Raw genomic sequence first — 19,533 nt, 5'->3', positions numbered from 1 at the left:
GGGATAGTTAGCATGGCTTTGTGCGTGGTAAGTCATGTCTAATCAATCTTGTGGGTTTTTTTTCAGGAAGTTTACAAAGAAAATTAATGAAGGCAAGACAGTGAATGTTGTCTACATGAACTTTTGCAAGGTCTCGAATTGGAGGTTGGTCAAAAAGTTTGGATTGTTTTGCATTCAGGATGAGGCAATAAATTGGATGAAAATCAGAATCAGAATCGAAATCAGGTTTGATATCACCGGCATATGTCGTGAAATTTGTTGCTATGCACTCAACATTGCAATACACGATAATACAATCTGAATTACAGTGAGAAGTATATAAATATATAAAATTAAATAAGTAGCGAAGGGGGCGCTAGTGCGCATGCGTATGGATTAGACGAGTTTGGTCAGTGCTCCTCTCCGAGGCCTTGATAAAATTACTATTATACCGTGTTTTATTCATTTGTAGGCCGACAGTGTATGTCTGAACTAATGGTACGTCCACACTACTCCGGATAATTTTGAAAACAAAGCTTTTTCTCTTCGTTTTGACCTTCTGTCCACACTGAAACAGAGTTTTCATCCCCCAAAAACGGAGATTTTCAGAAACGGTCTCCAGAGTGAATAAATCTGAAAATGCCTAATATCCGTTGTAGTGTGTACGGGGTAAACGGAGAGATTTAAAAACGCTGTCATGCCAACACCAGAACAACAATGCTTTTTCTGCTTCTGCTTCGTACTGCACAAGCTGTTATAACGCGCAGTCGGTGTGAACGGCGTGAGAGTTAAATTGTAAAGTGAGCTTTTTTGACTATTTAAAAACTCTGTCATGATGTGCCGGAACTGATGTTCATTGTTTTCTTGAACGCCACCACCTAACAATTTCAGAACAGACGGCAACGAGACTGAAGCCAGAAGGGTTAGAAATGTACTCACCAAATACTTTGACCCATAGCTTACTGAATAAATAAGTATACTCCCTTTGCCCTGTTTTCTGTCCTTGCTTGTATGAAGGTGGTTTACCTATTTATGCAAGTACTTCTCTGACAATAGACGTGTAACAGCCTAATGTAACATTGTATGGAAATACAAGACAACACTGATGCAGACATTTTATACATTTAACAAGGTGCCTTATTAATGCGACAGAGTGAGTCAGTTTTTCAATGTTCGTCGTCAGCAGGGTCATACTGTCCGTGAACTCCCTGTCGGTTGCCTCCACACGCTCCAGTATTTGTTTTTTTTTAGGTTTAAGTCCTCCTGCGCGAGAGCCAAGAGCAGTTCCTTTAAAGTTTTTCTACTTGGTAACTGGTGTTACGAGAATACACATAAAATTAAGATGTTTGCTGGCCTGGGCTAGCATCAGTGGCATCAGCAGTTGGTCTGCCACCTGCCCTCAGGGGAAGGAGAGATAAGGAACAATGGAGCAGCGTCTGGAGATGTGTAATGAAGGGATGTGGGAGGAAGAGCTGTCTGGAGCGGCTCCCCCCTTTGAACCCTGAACTGTTTGAAGTGATGGACAGGCGATATCCCAGCAGGGGGATAAAAAGGGACAGGTTCGCTAAGACACACGCCACCCGAGGTAACGAGACCCTGGAAGCGGTGCGCTTCTCACGAGTGGGTGAGAAGTACCGGACAACGACAAGGGTGGAAAGGTACGATCAGCGGGAACCCGGTGTGTGTCCGCCCTTGCCTGGGTGCCGGGTTCACTGCAGAGGATCGACCGCATCTGGAGGAGGGGTCACAGTCGGTGACCTCAGGTGACATCACCGAGGACCTGCCCAAAAGCTGTCTGTGAGCCATCCCGCTGGTCTGTGAGTGAAGCAGTGTTCTGAATGATCAGTTGTTCCTATTCTGTCTCTCTTCCCCCACCTTGTCCATCGCCATGGCAACGATTACTGCGAACTGAACTACAAACTGGACTGAACTTTGAGTCATTTTGAAATTGGTCATTTACCCCTAGACAACGATAGAGCTTGATTGATGCTGTTATCTTAATTCTGTGCACATGTGTGGTTATCATTGTTGAATTGTTGCATTTATTATCCTTTCGATTACTGTGTTGCTTGTTTCTTTAATAAAACTTTCTTAGTTCGAGTACTCCAGACTCCAACTGAGTGATCCATTTCTGCTGGTTTGGCAACCCAGTTACGGGGTACGTAACACTGGACAAACGCACACCAAGTATACCATTTCCTCTAAGTGTCTGGAAAAGTTTGACAATGCCAAAGGCAAATAGAGCCAAGACCGCCGACTGCGAAACTATCGAAGTTAATGCTAACAATGGGTCGGTAAAGCACTTCTCCGCGTCTGAGATACCACCGGATAAAACTTACACCATGTGCAATGAACTAAGTCAGGAGATTTCTCAGTCAGTTCTGCGTGGCATTAACGACCGCTTTGATGTTTTTGAGACCAAGTTAGAGGCGCTTGTGGCCTCCCAGGCTGACTTGCCAGCCCGTGTGGCTAATCAAGAACTAACCGCCAGTGACCTTGAAACACACGTGCAAGAGCTTGAAGTTAAGTATTCAGAGCTAATGAGACAAAATAGCCAGCTTGAAGCTAACATGTTATTTTTTGTGTATGTTGTGTTTTTATGAGGCTGCCAGCCATTCTGCATCGTTTACTATGTTTGTGCTCAACTCTAATAATCTCTTTTTAATTCTCATATGCAGAGGCTGTAGAAAAGAGCTGGGGGGGGGCTGGTAAAGATATTACAATAGTCTCGTGGAATGTTAAGGGCCTTGGTCATGTTGTTAAGAGGGATAAAGTTTTTAGATATCTGAAATCTCTATTTGCAGATGTGAATTTTCTACAGGAAACCCCTATCAAAGTAACTGAGCAACGCAGATTGAGGTCTAGCTGGATATCGTAGGTTTACCAGTCACCATTTGCATCTCATGCCCGTGGTGTGGCTATCCTCTTTAGGAAAAATATTCCATTTCAGCTCACTTCCATGACCACAGCTCCTCTCGGCAGGTTTATTATGATCTCTGGCACCATTAATTTGTTTCCGCTAACCTTCCTTAATATTTATGGTCCAAACACAGACGAGGCAAATTTTTTTTAGGAAAGCTTTTGATTTACTTCTGGATGCCAGTAATTCAAATATAATAATCGGCAGTGATTTGAATTGCTACCTGGACCCATATTTAGATAGATTGTCCTCCCGCCCGCCCTCAAATATCTTGTCAGTGCAGGTCCTAAATAATTTGATTAGATCTAGGAATTTAGTAGATACTTGGCGAGTTCAACGTCCCACCGACAAGGACTATTCTTATTATTCTCAAGTTCACAAATCTTATAGTAGAATAGACTGTTTTTTGGTTGATTCTCATTTAATATCTCGTGTTACCAATACAAAATATCATAATAGATTCATTTCTGACCATAGCCCCTTGACAATGTCCCTGAATCTCTCCCTTTCCAAATGAATCTATTCCTGGCATTTTAACCCCTCCCTACTCGCCGATGAGAAATTTATAGTATATTATAACCACCAGATTAAAAGATTTTATAGAAATTAACGATAATGGTGAGGTGTCAGATTCCACACTCTGGGAGACATTAATAGTTGTAATTTGTGGGTATATAATTTCATATGAATCTGCTGCTAAGAGGGAGAGAGAAGGGCGATTATTAGAGATTGAGAATACTCTCCCAACCCTCGAAGCGACATACCAGGCTTCGAAACCCTCTGAAGATTATAAAATAATAAAGTTTAAGTATGAGTAAGTAGTATCTTGGGTAGTCAGATATATAACCTCCTCTTAAAATAAAGACAAAAGAATTTCGAAATGGGGGACAAGCCTTGGGGGCACCTGGCACGGCAGCTCAGGGGCGCCCAGGCCCTAAGGTCAATTCATTGCATTAGATCGAGGCCGGGTACCCTGTTAACTAACCCCAAGGAGATAAATGACTGTTTTAAAGAATTTTACAGCGAACTCTACACCTCTAAATGCAATGCCACTCAATCTGACTTGAATGACTTCTTTGATTCTCTTGTAATGCCCAGACTTAGTGATGCTGCTAGGGAGGACTTAGATTCTGACTTCACATTGGAAGAAATAACTTCTGCAATTAAGTCATTTCCGTCTGGCAAGGCTGCTGGGCCGGATGGATTTGGCTGTGAATTTTATAAGAAATTCTGTGATATCCTTGCCCCACTTCTCCTCAGAATGATATCTTGCTCTAAGAGAGATAAAGCCTTGCCTAGGACATTGTACGAGGCTAACATTTCCCTCATTTTGAAGAAAGGTAAAGAGCAAACAGACCCGGCCAGCTATAGGCCCATTGCACTCCAGAATTTTGATAGGAAGGTGATTACTAAAATGCTGGCTAACTGACTAAATAATTATTTGTCATCTATCATTCATCCTGATCAGACAGGATTTGTCCCAGGTAGGTTCTCTTTTCCCAAAGTCAGATGCCTCCTTAATACTATATATGCTGATCATGGGAAAGCTACTGGGGCAGCAATTTTATCCCTTGATGCACAAAAGGCTTTTGACCAGATTGAGTGGCCTTACATGTTTGATTATAACACTGTTACAGGTTTGGGTTCGGTGAGTCATTTGTATCTTGGGTAAAACTGATATACGCCAGCCCAATTGTGTTCTATTATAACTAATGATGACAATTCAACTCTGTTTCCCCTACACCGTTCCGTCCAGCAGGGGTGCCCTCTCTCGCTGGCCCTTTTTTCCATCGCGGTAGAGCCCCTTGCCCTAAAAATAAGAAGTCACCCAAATATTGTGGGTTTGAAAGTGGCAGGTATTGAAACAGTTATTAGTTTATATGCTGATGATGTGATACTCTACTTACAAAACTCAGAAAAGTCAGTCCCTCTTCTTTTAGATTTAATCACCTCTTTTGGCAGACTATAGGGATGCTCAACCAATTGGACAAAAAGTGACTTTGTGCCCCTCTCCAACAACTACATGCGGGGTTTTTTGGAAAGTGCCCCGTTCAAAGTAGTTAAAGATCACTTTACTAATCTTGGTTTGGCAATCTCCAAAGATCCTAAATTAATATTCAAATTAAAATTCGCGGAGTTTATTTCAAAACTTAAACAGAATATAGAAAGTTGGAAAACCCTACCTCTATCCATGATTGGTCGTATAAATTCAATTAAAATTGTTTCCCTTCCTAGGTTTCTCTATCTTTCTCAAAATCTCCCCATTTTTCTCACATCAGCCTTCTTTAAAGAGTTGGACTCCATAATATTGTCTTATATCTGGAATTATAAGATTCACAGGATTTCAAAAATTCATTTACAAAAGCCCAAGTCTGAAGGAGGACTGGGATTACCTGTATTTAGACACTATTATTGGGCTGTCAATGCTAGGGCTTTAATTTTTTGGCAACAGGGGGCTCCGAATAACCTAGCCCCTGGGGCTCCCTTGTGGCTATGTATGGTGTTCAACTCTGTTGTCAATTCCTCCTTGCCAGCCATGCTGTTCTCCAAGTTAGAGAGGCCTGGGACTTCAAGAAGTTTGAGGTTTGTTTTGAAAAATTCCGTCAGAATTCTAAATCAGATTAGGAGCGTTCTGAATTTACCAGAGACCTCTGTACAAACACCAATCTGTTTGAATCACTCCTTTCTACCCTCATGGTCAGATAAAACATCCAAAGCTTGGAGGGAGAAGGGTCTAGTTTCTATTGAAGACCTGTGCATAGAGGGACGGTTTGCAACATTTAGTCTGCTGAAAGAGAAATTTGAGCTGCCCCATTTGCACTTGTTTTCGTTATTTGCAAATTAGACACTACATTCAATTTAAGATTTGTAATTTTGAAATCCTTCCAGGGATACATATGTTTTTTTGATATTTTAAAGAACCCTCCTGACTCCAGGCATCTCGTTTCTAAGTTTGTACATTTATTTGATAATTGCACTGTAGCATCGACTGTGAAGATTAGAAACACCTAGAGGAAGAGTTGGGTACTGAATTATCTGAAGCTGCCTGGGATAAGCCTATGACACAGACTTGCTCTGTTAACCGCAGGCACCAACTGATCCAGTTTAAAGTTGTCCACCGTCTCCATTACTCTAAACTTAGATTGCACAGGATTTACCCTTCTGTCTCGCCAATGTGTGATAGATGCCAAGGGATGGAAGCCACGTTGTCACACACCTTTTGGTTTTACCCATTACTGACTGGATTTTGGTCCAAAATATTCGACTGGTACTCAAAGGCCTATAAAAGATCCTTCCCCTTGGAAGCTGGTCTCGCTATATTTGGCTGCTCGCAATCTACTATTTGTGTTACAGTGGAGTGCTGGGAACGGATCCAAATTCGAGACACAAACACTGAAGTACAAGGAACAGGACTTGACTGGAGTAGGGACGTGACAGGATTCAGACCAGGAGCAGGGACAAGAGTGCAGACTTAGGCTAGGGAAAGCGGGACCAGGACGAGAAACCATGGACTAAGGCTTCGACTCCGAGCCTGAGACTGGACAAGGACCCAGAACCTGGGTCTTGCCTCGGGCTCGGACCCCAGAACCAGGCAAAGACATGACATGGCTGCAGGACAGGACATGGCTGGGGTCTAGAGGCCTGAACTTGGAGACAGGCTGGGGTCTTGAGGCTTGAGGCTGGGGTCTTGGGTCTTGAGACTGGCTGCAGGCTTGGGTCTTGGGTCTTGAGATTGGCTGCAGGCTGGGATCTTGGGTCTTGAGCTTGGCTGCAGGCTGGAGCCTTGGGTCGTGAGCTTGGAGGCTTGGGATCCTCGAGGCTCGGGTTCTTGGAGCTTGGCTTGGGATCCTCGAGGCTCGGGTTCTTGAAGCTTGGCTTGGGATCCTCAAGGCTCGGGTCCTTGGAGCTTGACTTGGGATCCTCGAGGCTCGGGTCCTTGAAGCTTGACTTGGGATCCTTGAGGCTTGGGTTCTTGGAGCTTGCCTTGGGATCCTCGAGGCTAGGGTTCTTGGAGCTTGGCTGCGGGATCCTCGAGGCTTGGGGTCCTGGAACTTGGCTGCGGGATCTTTGAGGCTTGGGTTCTTGGAGCTCTGAGACAGACTGGGAACCCAACATCAACATAGAGCCGGGACTTATCCTTCGACGAGCCGGGACTCATCTTTAACACGACACCAACATGAGACAGGACAGAACATAGACATAGAGCCGTGACTCATCCTAAGACAAGCCGGGTCTCAACTTCATCTCCACAGCAAGGTGGGACAGGTCCCTCCTTCAGGTAACAGCAGAACGGCCGGACTTACCCAACAGAGGCGAGTTCTAGACAAGACAGATCTCCCCGCAGGGCAACGGCAAAACAGCCTGGCTTACCACACGGAGGCAAGGACAAGAAGAGACAAACACCAAAGAACGACAGACAGTTCTATCTCTGCTCCGGGGAAGCACCGAGTCTCAGTTCGGCCAGCAACCTCAGCTGGCTACGGAAACAGCAGATCCCTACCTAGCTCGGAGTGGCTGGCAACCATTCAGCTGGCCCAGGAAACAGCCGAATTCATACCGCAAAGACAGCTCCGACTACCGACAGCTAGGGTCCATGAGGGGATGGTCCCCCAACATGGCCTAAAGATGGCAATTGGCTGCTCTAACCTTCCACCAGCAGGTTGCTCCCAAGGGATCTTGGCAAAACAAACCAGCAGCTCACACTCAACCCCAAGGCTATTTATATTCCAAGCCCCAAGATGGGAATCAGGTGTCTATGATTAACTCCAACAAGGGACTGTCACAATGGGGGGGGGGTGGTCATTGGGAGCAAGGGTGGATCCAAATGCAAGATACATCTTGTGAGGTTCATTAAATTGAGTTTATAGTTTGAAACCAGGAGAGCAACCAGGCTCGCTTTGGCGAGGTAACCTGACAGGGTTGCTCCGGTGAAGAAAGGTGAATTACCGGCACTCGCTTCGGGCGGAGACTAGGCTTGCTCCAGCCAGATGACATTGGCATGCCGTACCTTTGGTGACATTGCAAACACTTACGCGCTGAACGACTGAAACCAGGGACAATAAACTACCGGTTCAGCCAAGAGTAAATTGCCTCCAATCACCAAGTCTGAGGGACACGGGAAAACAGTGAACCAAAGGGAAACAGGGAGTCAACGATCCGGATCGTAACATAAACAAAGTAAATTTAAAGGGACCCCCGATCCAGACCATGACAAGGACAGCTGGAAGACCCGGAGTCCTGAATCCACGGACCGGACCATGAACTGGTATGCGGACTTCACGGTCCGGACCATGACAATTTGTTTCCCTGCAGCCATACAACAGTTTCTTATGCTGGGGATGATTGTTGCCAAAAGACTTATCTTGATGGAATGGAAATCACCTTCTCCCCCTTCCTTTCGGAGATGGATGGCTGATATTATCTCAGTCCTACAGATGGAGAAACTTAGGTTCTTGAGAACCAATTCAATTAAAAAGTTTTTGGCTATCTGGGATCCATTTCTTGCCTACCTGGATGAGGCCGGCGGCGGATGAGCAACTTTCCCCCAGCTGATTTCTCACGGCCCTCATTTGAGATTTAATGTTTAGTATTTCTGAGCACTTTGTACAATAGGCATCCCTCTAATGTTATGTCTTATTTTTTTGCTTATTTCTTTTTTATACATGTGTGAGCTGGTATGTTTTCATTGATCTTTTTTTTTTGAAAATTTTGAAAATAAAGTTTTTAAAAAATAAGTAGTGAAAAAAAGAAGAAAAAGAAACAGTGAGGTAGTGTTCATGGGTTTGATACCCATTCAGAAATCTGATGACAGAGAGGAAGAAGCTATTCTTGAATTGTTGAGTGTGTGTCTTCAGGCTCCTGTACCTCAACCCTGATGGTACCAAGGAGAAGTGGGCATGTCCTGGGTGATGGGGGTCGTGGGTGATTGATGTCCCCTTTTTGAGGCAGCTTTTCTTGAAGGTCCTGGTGTCATGGTCCAATCCATGAAGTCCGCATTCCGGATCATGGTCCGATCCATCGACCCTTACTCCAGGTTTTCCTGTCTACCCTGTTTCTGTTCCTGTTTGAGCACTAATTGAGACAGCTCTTTCTCATTGGGGCTGGCTGCATAAATACCTCCAGAGACCAGGGCGGGGTGCTGGATTGTTCTTGTCCTTACTCCTCATATCCCTTCCCCTGCCTTCTGTTTCCTTGCCTGAAGCCTTGCCTCGTCTTGCCGGTAGCTCTCGCCTTGCCTTGAAGTTCTTGTCTCGCGTTGCATTGCCTGAAGCCTTGCCTTGTCTTGCCGGTAACTCTCGCCTCGTCTCGCCTGAAGTCCAACCAATTATCTATAAATCTGAGGCCCTCCCTCCTGCACCATGTCTTCAGCCACGTGTTGTTCTGTGCTATCTTACTATTTCCAAACCCGCCTGCACGTGGCATTGGTAGCAATCCTGAGATTGCTATCCTGGAGGTCCTGTCCTTGAACTTAGTACCTAACTCCCTGAACTCACCTTTCAGGACCTCCTACCCACGTCATTGGTCCCTACGTGGACCACCACATCCGGCTGCTCACCCTCCCTCTTGAGAATACTGAGAACTCGATCCGAGATATCGCAGACCTTGGCACCGGGGAGGCAACAGACCATCCGGGATTCTCGAACCCTTCCACAGAACTTCTTATCTGTCCCCCTAACTATTGAATCCCCTATCACTACTGCTCTCCTCTTTTCCCTCCTTCCCTTCTGAGCTGAGGGCCCAGTCTCGGTGCCAGAGACGCAACCACTGCAACTTGTCCCTGGTAGGTCGTCCCCATCAACAGTATCCAAAATGATATACTTATTATTGGTGGGAACGTCCACAGGGGTGCTCTGCTCATTCTGTCTATTCCCCTTCTCTCTTCTGGCAGTCACGCAGCTACCTGTCTCTTGACTCTTAGGGGTGACTATCTCCCTGTAGCTCCTGTTTATTTCTGCCTCTGCCTCCCGAATGATCTGAAGTTCATCCAGCTCCAGCTCCAGTTCCCTAACTCGGTTTGTCAGGAGCTGCAGCTGGATGCACCTTTTACATGTGTAGTCATCAGGGACAATTGTGCTCACCCCGACTTCCCACATACTGCAAACGGAGCACTCAACTGCCCTAACTGCTGCCTCCATTACCTACTCTTAAGGGAATTAAATTAATTAAAGGAACTTACCTGGCCTTACCTCACTTGGAGTGAAGCTCGTCCTCAGCCTCTGCTCGCCAAAGCCTGTCGAGCCAAAGCCTTCCTACTCGGTCTCCCGCTGCGACGACACCTGCTCAGTTAATCTGCTCACTTTTTAACTCTCCCGTTGCCTCATGGTCCGACGTTCATGCACTTGCGTAGTCATGCCCCGTTCAACCGCCGAAGAAATGCTTAAAAAAGATTGAATTGGTTTGCATTCAAGACGAGGCAATAAATTGGATGAAAATCACAATCAACGTGTCTGGGCCAGAGGCGAGGGACGGGCCATTGTTCAGCTCACTGCTCCTCTAGGTTAACTTGTCATTATGCTGAATTGAGACTGTGGCCTGCAAGTAACAGGCTGCTGGAAGAGCTGTGACTGGCTTCGTGGCTGTGAACGTACCTTCGTGAACTTCAGTTCTGAATATTATTTGATGTTAGTATTGAACAGACACAACAGAAGCCGTCCCACACAGGTCCGGCGAAGAGCTTTAGAATCCCAGTCTCTATAAAAGAGAGGTCCCGCCCAGCAGAGTGTTCATCACCAGAGCGGTCGTCGTTGGTGTAGTCTTGAGTCAGAGTGGAAAGGCTTTGGCTCAACAGGGCTTCAGCGAGAACAGGTGGAGGCAAGGTAAGCAGGTGAGTTCATTACTTATTTCAAGATCAGTGGAGGGGCAGGTAGTGTTGAGGACAGGCTGCAGAAGGACTTGGACAGATTAGGAGAATGGGGGAAGAAAGTGGCAAATGAAATACAATGGTGGGAAATGCATTGTCATACATTTTGGTAGTAGAAATAAATGTGCAGACTAGTTTCTAAAAGGGGAGAAAATCCAAAAATATGAGATGCAAGTCTTGCATCTGAGATGGGAGTCATTTTGCAGAACACCCTACAGGTTAACTTGCAGGCAGAGTCGATGGTGAGGAGGGCAAATGCAATGTTAGCATTCATTTGAAGTGGTCTAGAATACAAGAACAGGGATGTGATGCTGAGGCTTTATAAGGCACTGGTGAGGCCTCACCTTGAATAATGTGAACAGGTTTTGGCCCCTCATCTTAGAAAAGATATGCTGCCATTGGAGAAAGTCCAAAGCAAGTTCACAAGGATGACTCCGTGAACGAAAGGGTTATCATCTGAGGAACATTTGATAGCTCTGGGTCTGTACTTGCTGGAATTTAGAAGTATGGTGGGGCGGGATGACATTGAAACCTTTCATATGTTGAACGGCTCAGACAGAGTTGATGTGGAAAGGATGTTTCCCATGGTGAGAGAGTCAAGGCTAAGAGGGCACAGCCTCAGATAGAACGGCGCCCATTTAAAACAGAGCCACTGTGAACAAACAAATTTCACAACCCACCCCGGTGATAATAAACCTGATTCTGATTTCTTTAGCCAAAGGGTGGGGAATTTGTGGAATTTATTACCACAGGCAGCTGTGGAGGACAGATCCTTGGGGGTATTTAAGGCAGAGCTTGACAGGATCTTGCTTGGACATGGCATCAACAGTAATGGGGAGAAGGCGCAGGAGAGATATGTCCCACAGAAGTAGTTCTCAGATAGCAGGGCGAGCCAACCGTGGCAGACAAGGGAAGTTAAGGACTGCATAAAAGCCAAGGAAAGGGCATGTAAGGTAACAAAAGTGAGTGGTAAGTTGGATGATTCGGATGTTTTTAAAATCCAAAAAGCCATAAGATGGGAAAAGATGAAACATGATCGCAAACTAAAAGTTTTTTCAGGTATATAAATAAAAGGGAGGTGAGAGTTGATAGTGGACCACTGGAAAATTATACTGGTCAGGAAGTAATGGGGGACAAAGACTGTACCTGAGTCCCAGCGGGCTCTCCCTCCGCCCCCATCCCCACCCCCGGTCTTGGGACCGCACGGCCCGAGTCTCCCCCCCGATTTTCGGGGACGCTAATTCTTTGCTTCACCCCTCCCAACCCACCCCAGTCTCTGTCACTGTGGATGTGGAAACGGCGCATCCGCGGCCCGAGTTGTCTGAGGATCGGAAGAGTGTGAGATGGACCGGGACCCAGTGGAATCTCCCTGACACCGGGAAGAGGTTCACAGACTGGGGTTGTGTGCGGGAATCGGAGGGATTCACATCGGGGAGACATTACTGGGAGGTGGAGGTGACGGGGAATTGAGGAATTGATGCAGTCTGTGAGAGAACTGCGACTTGAAAGAAGATTTGTTTTCCAGCAAGAAAATGACCCCAAGCATAAAGCAAAAGCTCACAGGAATGGCTTAAAAACAGCAAAGTGAATGTCCTGGAGTGGCCAAGTTAGAGTCCAGACCTCAATCCAATTGGCAATGTGTGGCTGGACTCGAAAAGGGCTGTTCACTCACTATCCCCATGCAGTCTGACAGAGCACGAGCAGTTTTGTAAAGAATGGGGAAAATTTTCAGTTTCAGATGTGCAAAACTGATAGATACTTATCCACACAGACTCAAGGCTGTAATTGCTGCCAAAGGTGCATCTACTAAATACTGACTTGAATACTTATGCAATCAATTATTTTCTGTTTTATATTTGTAATTAATTGAAATCACTTTGTAGAGATTTGTTTTCATTTTGACATGAAGAGGCTTATATTCTGTTAATCGGTATCAAAAACCCCAAATTAATTCTCCTTTAATTCAGTGGGGTAAAACTATAAAGCATGAACACTTCCAAGGGGGTTGGAGACTTTTTATAGGCACTGTAGATTAATTCCATGGAAAGTTATAGATTTTTAACAAGGCTCTACGGGCTGGATGCAGGGAGAATGTTTCCCTACGCTGAAGAGTCTAGGACCGGGCTCAGACACTCAGAATAAGAAACATGTCAATTCGGATTGAGAAGAGGAGAACTTTCTTCGCGCAGAGGGGTGTGAATCTTTGGAACTCTCTATCCTGGTGGCTCTGGAGTCTCAGTCACTGGGTTCATTCACAACCGGAATCTTGCCAACCACACACACACACACACAAAATGCCAGACCACCTTGAGTCACGAAAAGTTTACGGAGGGAAATGAACACTTTGGGCTGAGACCCTTCACCCAGACTGGAAAGCAAGGCAACAGGATGAAGAATAAGGTGGTGAGGGAGGGGGATGAGGCAAAGCTGAAGGGCGATCAGTGAGTCCAGATGAGGGAGAAGGCAGATGGAGGGGGGACGGGGATGATAGGAAATGATATAAGAAACTGAGATGGGATTGGTGGAAGAGACGAAAGTCTAAAGAAGAAGGTATCTGACAGGAGAGGACAATAGACCTTGGAATAAATGGAAGGAGGTGGGGAAATAGCGGGAAGAGATGGGCAGGTCATGAGGTACTTCCTCCTCTCACTTGGACTCATTATTGAGGCTTTGACCATAATCTGCCAATAGTTCTGTGTATGTATGTGAGGGAGCTTTGCCAGGCTGGTTATGATGTCTGAGCTTCTCCCGAGATGAAATCTTGACCGAGGTCAATGGTGGTTGGTGTGTCCGGACTCAGTCTGACAATGTTTCAATGTGGGGGTTTGATAATAGTGAGACTCGCGAGTCCAGCAGGGGCAGACCTGAGTCAATCAGAGTCTGCAGTCACGGACAGGTCAGACAGGGTGAATGGTGCAGATTTCCTTCTCTGAAAGATTCGGGAGTATTTTTCTGACAATACTGATCACCCAACGGATGCCAGATTTTATTTCCCAGCGATATCTTGGTGTGTTTGTGCGGTGTGGATTGGTTCAGGATTCAATGGATTATATAACAGTCCTGTGTATTGGTTGTATCGTGCCCCTTTGCTGGTGTGTTCAGGGGTCGGACATCTCCGGCTGACCATGTGACAGTGATGCCTTCACCCAGAGTTACAGACAGTCTTTGCAAGTAAGTATCACGTAAAATTGTTCACAAACAAGGAGAAAGGAAACTGTAATTGTTTACCTCGCTTAATTGTATCAAACATATCTCTCAACATGGTGTTCAGCAAAAAGGGGTGATCGAATTTTTCAACAGGTAGGGTGCCATGTGTCACTGACAGCAGTTGTTCATCTTCACTAATCCTGTAAATATTACACAGCTGGTTATAAACTGAACACCAGTGATATTTGAACTATTTCACAAATCCACACCGTGTTTCAGTAAAGACCATGTCCTACCTCCTCTTGCGATGAATTTCCTCCTGAAATAAATAAAACACAGATAACAGTTGACTGACTGCATCCCAACAGCAGGAATTTGGCCCAGGTTATTACAAGCTGCTGAAAATTCCCATTTCCCAGCTCACTGTCACTGACACACACGGAGAAACAGAACAGAGCAACAAGGGACACAGAATCTGGGAGAAAGTTCAAGGAATGTTTATGAAAATTATCCCATAACTGACAGGATGGAACTGATGGGAAAGACTGGGCAGGCTGTGCATTTTTATCTGGTATGATGTTGGGGAGGATCAGATAATGGAATTTAGTATTTGTGGTGGATTGGATTGGGTGTGGGTGGAGAGCGTATCTCTGCTGGAAATGTAGTGAAGAGCGCGTGGAACTCACTGTCACAAGAGTGGTTAACGTGCAACAGCAGAGATTGAATGTAATGGGGAAGCTGGATAAACACAGGAGGGACCATGGAGTTGGGGTCACTGTTGCTGGGTGTGGTGAGTCGGTGGGAGGAGGCTTGTGAAACAGGGAAATTGTTAGGAGGGACTGGACTGAAAGACCTGACTGTGATGTAAAATGGGATATAATCCAATGAAGAATATATCTGTAAAGGAAAACAGATAGTGCAATTTTTTCTAAAACAACAAATCTGATACAAACCTATCTTGATGGTAAATCTGACGTGTGGGTCACATTCTGCAATTCAATCTCAGTTCCCACTGATTAACAGAGAGACCCTCACACCCACCGCACCAGACACACTCACAGTAGCTGGATGTTACTCTGAGTATCGGGGATATTATTTGTGGGAATCGCAGAAACGATCACCAGCTCAGTGCTCTGATCAGAGTAACTCACTCCCGAGAAGGTTGCAGACTGTCCTGTGACGTACAGATGTTGTGGGAGGCCAGTTTGGGGACAACAGCCCTGAACAGTCAAAGCATGTCAGGTTTAAATCAATTTACAATTATAATAAAAATCAGATTACAACTACAGTATTTGTAAATACCACTTTGATTTTAAATACATCATTTAACACTGTGCACTTTTACAGAACTTAACTGAGATCTCTCACCTTGAGGAACAAGATCCATCTGATGTTGATCCATCTGTTCCTGTAACTTGGAGATTTCCTTCTGGATAGAATTTAAATTCTCTTGAATCTCTCGAAGATTGTTCTTCATTGGATTCAGAACCCTCTCCACCTCTTCCCTGAGATCTCTGAGTAAGCGCTGCTCTTTCTCAGTGAGAATCTGGCACAGTTCATCAAACTGGGATGTGATGTGGGACTGAATACTGTGTGACTGTTCCTGACAAACGAAAGGAGAGACTAGTTTATTATTTGGCTGTAAAGTACTTGTTTATGACATGGAAGGTGACCATTCAGCCCAATGATTTTATGCTGTTTCTCAGAGCTTCAATCCCATTCCCTCACTTTCCTTGAAACCCATTCTTCCACACTGATCCTTCAGTTCCCACCTGATTCACAGACCACCCACCTTCACAGGGTTAATTGCAGTAGCAAATTAAACATTCATTCTGGATTTCTTGGCATTGTTGGCCCACCATATTCTCAAGTAGAACATGCAAACTCTACGCAGACAGCAGCAGAGGTCAGGATCGAACCCAGGCCACTGGAGCTGCATTACCCTGCTATTCTGCATTAAAGGGAACAAAACTACACAACAATATTGGAAATTCTGCCCAGGAAATCCTCATCCGTACTCCGGAAATCTTCTCTTTCTGTTGCCGCTCCATTTCCTCGAAGTCGGATTTCTTTTCTGTGAGTGATTCGAATGCAGATTTAACCCGGTCCTGGGAAGCAGAGAGTGAAGGAATCAGACAATAACAGTGGCGGCGCTGAGGTGGTGCGAGCTGGTGCTATAGCACCAGCAGAAATTACAATAGCACCACCAAGAAATTAACTGAAATTTGACATACAAATTGCAGCTGCTTTCTCTGTATAGTTTTGAATACAGCTTGTTTCTTCAGTTGGTCTGGATTATGAGAACACTCAGTCCTCTTTTGCATTAAGAAATGCATACATGCATTAAGAAATAATACAATGTTTCTCCAGCGTGATACCACAGAAAACAAGACAGACCAAAGACTAACACTGACAAAACCACATAATTATACCATATAGTTACAGCAGTGCAAAACAATACCATAATTTGATGAAGAACAGTCCACAGGCACAGTAAAAATATAGACTCAAAGTTCCGAGTTGATCGACTCCCGAGTCCCCGATAGCAGGCGGCAAAAGGGAGAAACTCCCTGCCATAAACCTCCAGACACCATCAACTTGCCGATACCTTGGAAGCAGCCGACCCCAGCCAACCCTGAGTCCATCTGTCCGAAAACTCCGAGCTTCCGAGCAACCTCTCCGATACAGCCTCCGGAGTGCCATCCTCTGCAGAGCGCCTTTGACTTCTCCCCGGCCGCTGAAACACACAAAGCCGAGGATTTCGGGGCCTTCCGCTCCGGAGATTCCGGTTACCACACAGTAGCAGCGGTAGCAAAGCAGGTATTTCAGAAGTTTTCCAGATGTTCCGCTATGCACTCACGTCTGTCTCCCATCAAATCAGGATTGTGCACGGCCCCCTACTTGACAGATAACAGATATTCATCACCGGAGAGGCCGTGAGCGCTGTCGTCGTGCCGCCATCTTCTCCCGAGTGAAACAGCAATAAAGTTATAAAGTCTGTGCTGGTCTAAGGTCAGATCCACTCTACACTTCTGCTTATTCGTTCGTTGTCAATGTCTTGCCGTTGCTGTCCTCACTCAGATCAGTTAAGCTGACCTAAGATCACTTAAGGTGATGATGTCACTCACTCTCACTCATGCGAGAGATTGATAGTATACATACATTGTGCAGGATCCAGGTGCAGATCCATGGTCTCGCACGTCTAACAGATGTCACACACACACATTGTGCTTTCACAAGCTGGCATCGGCCTGGAACGTGCATTATTTTGGCGACATGAAAAATGGATCGCTTTTTAGTGAGAAAACGACCCCATCCAGAGGAATCAGTGGTGTCTCAGCCTCAGCATGTCGTAATTGAAAGTGACATGCAGAAAGGAGTAAGTGGGGATGAGGACGACAGCAGTTCATCGAAGGAGTGTGAGGGCGAAGTAAAGGAACAAGAAATGGAGCGGGATTCAGAAGAGAACGTGGATGAAGCTGCTCTTAGTGCGAGTGGGAATACTGTCAGCGATGTTAGCCAGCAGCCTGAGGAAGAACCCGGTCGGCTAGCATTGAAAAAGTACGCTTCGCTGCTAGCAACAGTTCGGCAATCAGCATAGGAGTTTTATTCGCGGCTGGTTTGACCTGTACTCCTGGCTGGAATATTCGATCACGAAAGATACTACATTCTGCTTCGCATACAGGCATTTCCTGTGTGGAGGACATGGGTTCCATTCTGAGCTTCACTGTCACCAGTTACCGCAGTTGGCGGAAAGCTACAACAGCTTTCAAAACCCACCATGTAAGTGCAGCTCATAAGTTTGCTATGGAGGCATGGGCCGAATTCAGATTGAGAAAGCAAGACGGTTCAAGATTGGGAAATATGCTTGGTAAAGGACATGCAAAGATTGTCCAAGAAAATCGTGAGTATATGAGAGCAGACGTTGAGTCTCTATGCTATACCGCGTGCCAAGGCATTGCCCAGCGAGAACACCAGGAGGATGATGGATCTGGCGATAGGGGAAACTTTATTGAGTTGCTCAGTGTAATGGACAGTTTGATAAGACTGTAGCTAAAAAAATAGAGGACAATCCTGGAAATGCAAAAAACACCCATCATGATATCCAAATGAAATTATGGGTATTAAGGCAGATATGGTCAGACGTCAAATAAGTGCAGAAATCAAGGAGGCTGGACATTTTGCCATCATGGTGGGTGAAAGTAAAGACTTGAGTAAAAAGGAGCAAGTATCAGTGGTGGTGTGGTTTTTGAATAATGAAACAGTGCTTGAAGAATTCTTGCACTTCACTCCAGCAGAAGGGTTGGACGCAGAGTCGCTTCTTAAAAGCATTGAACAGACACTCGCCCAGTGTGTTATTGATACGAACGTGTGTATAGGTCAGTGTTATAACGGGGTGGCAGTGATGCCCGGGTGCAATAAAGCGGTGCAAGAGAGGTTCAGGAAAGCGGTCCCACAGGCATTATATACACACTGCCATGCTCACAGACTTAACCTTGTTTTAGTGGATGTTGTGAGCAATGTACAACAAGCGGGTGAGTTTTTTGAAACTGTGCAGCTGCTTTACAACTTCTTTTCAAACTCTGTTGCCCACGATCCTTTCATGAAGAAACAGAGAAAACTGGAATCAACTGCACAGCCTGTGGAGTTGAAGAAATTGTCAGATACATGCTGGGCATGGCAGTATACAGCTTGTGGGCTACAGGGAAATCACTCCCTGCCATTCTAGCTACACTACAGGATATTATGGGTCAACCAAATGCATGGAAGAAAACGGAGGTCAGAGCTGTAAATGGACTGATTGGCGAGCAGTTTGCTTTACTTCTCACTCTGTTTGAGGATTTATTCCGAGTCACCAAGTTCATATCAGACCAGCTACAATCTCTCAGTTTGGAGCTTTCATCCGCTGTGGACTTGGCTCAGTCTGTTATCGATGCACTCTCAGCAAAACGGGGAGAGGAATCATGGAGTGAAATTCAGACAAGAGCTAGGGACAATAGACAATAGGTGCAGGAGTAGGCCATTCGGCCCTTTGAGCCAGCACTGCCATTCACTGTGATCATGGCTGATCATCCACAATCAGTACCCCGTTCCTGCCTTCTCCTCATATCCCTTGACTTTAAGAGCTCTATCTAACTCTTTCTTGGAAGCATCCCGAGAATTGGCCTCCACTGCCTTCGGAGGCAGAGCATTCCACAGATCCACAACTCTCTGGGTGAAAAAGTTTTTCCTCAACTCCGTTCTAAATGGCCTACCCTTATTCTTAAATTGTGGCCTCTGGTTCTGGACTCCCCCAACATTGGGAACATGTTTCCTGCCTCTAGCGTGTCCAATCCCTTAAAAATCTTGTATGTTTCAATCAGATCCCCTCTCGTCCTTCTAAATTCCAGTGTATCCAATCTTTCAACATCTGACAGTCCCGCCACCCTGGGAATTAACCTCGTGAACCTATGTCGCACTCCCTCAATAGCAAGAATGTCCTTCCTCAAATTTGGAGACCAAAACTGCACACCATACTCCAGGTGTGGTCTCACCAGGGCCCTGTACAACTTCAGAAGGACCTCTTTGCTCCTATACTCAACTCCCCTTGTTATGAAGGCCAATATGCCATTAGCTTTCTTCACTG

The 19,533-nt window shown here is 45.5% G+C and overlaps 1 protein-coding gene and 1 long non-coding RNA gene across 2 annotated transcripts in view; one reads left to right on the top strand and one right to left on the bottom strand.

Moving 5' to 3' along the window:
* The window catches only part of LOC134346520 (E3 ubiquitin-protein ligase TRIM39-like), a 78,795-nt gene extending 66,936 nt beyond the window's left edge, over positions 1-11,859 (top strand). The window contains exon 12 of the mRNA XM_063047929.1: positions 67-11,859. The gene's annotated coding sequence lies outside the window, so the exon portion shown is untranslated. The remainder of the gene's footprint in view (positions 1-66) is intronic.
* Positions 11,860-12,056: 197 nt separating this feature from the next.
* LOC134346530 (uncharacterized) lies at positions 12,057-15,378 on the bottom strand. The gene is made up of 3 exons (XR_010017943.1): positions 15,276-15,378; positions 14,204-14,226; positions 12,057-14,107 (listed from the first exon to the last, which is right to left on the bottom strand). It is a non-coding gene; the product is annotated as an uncharacterized LOC134346530 (long non-coding RNA).
* Between the last annotated feature and the right edge of the window lie 4,155 nt (positions 15,379-19,533).

Source organism: Mobula hypostoma, chromosome 5, assembly GCF_963921235.1.
Source record: "Mobula hypostoma chromosome 5, sMobHyp1.1, whole genome shotgun sequence".
Classification (NCBI taxonomy): domain Eukaryota; kingdom Metazoa; phylum Chordata; class Chondrichthyes; order Myliobatiformes; family Myliobatidae; genus Mobula; species Mobula hypostoma.
Note: the sequence above shows the minus strand (reverse complement) of the source record. Positions and strands in the feature narration are given on the sequence as shown.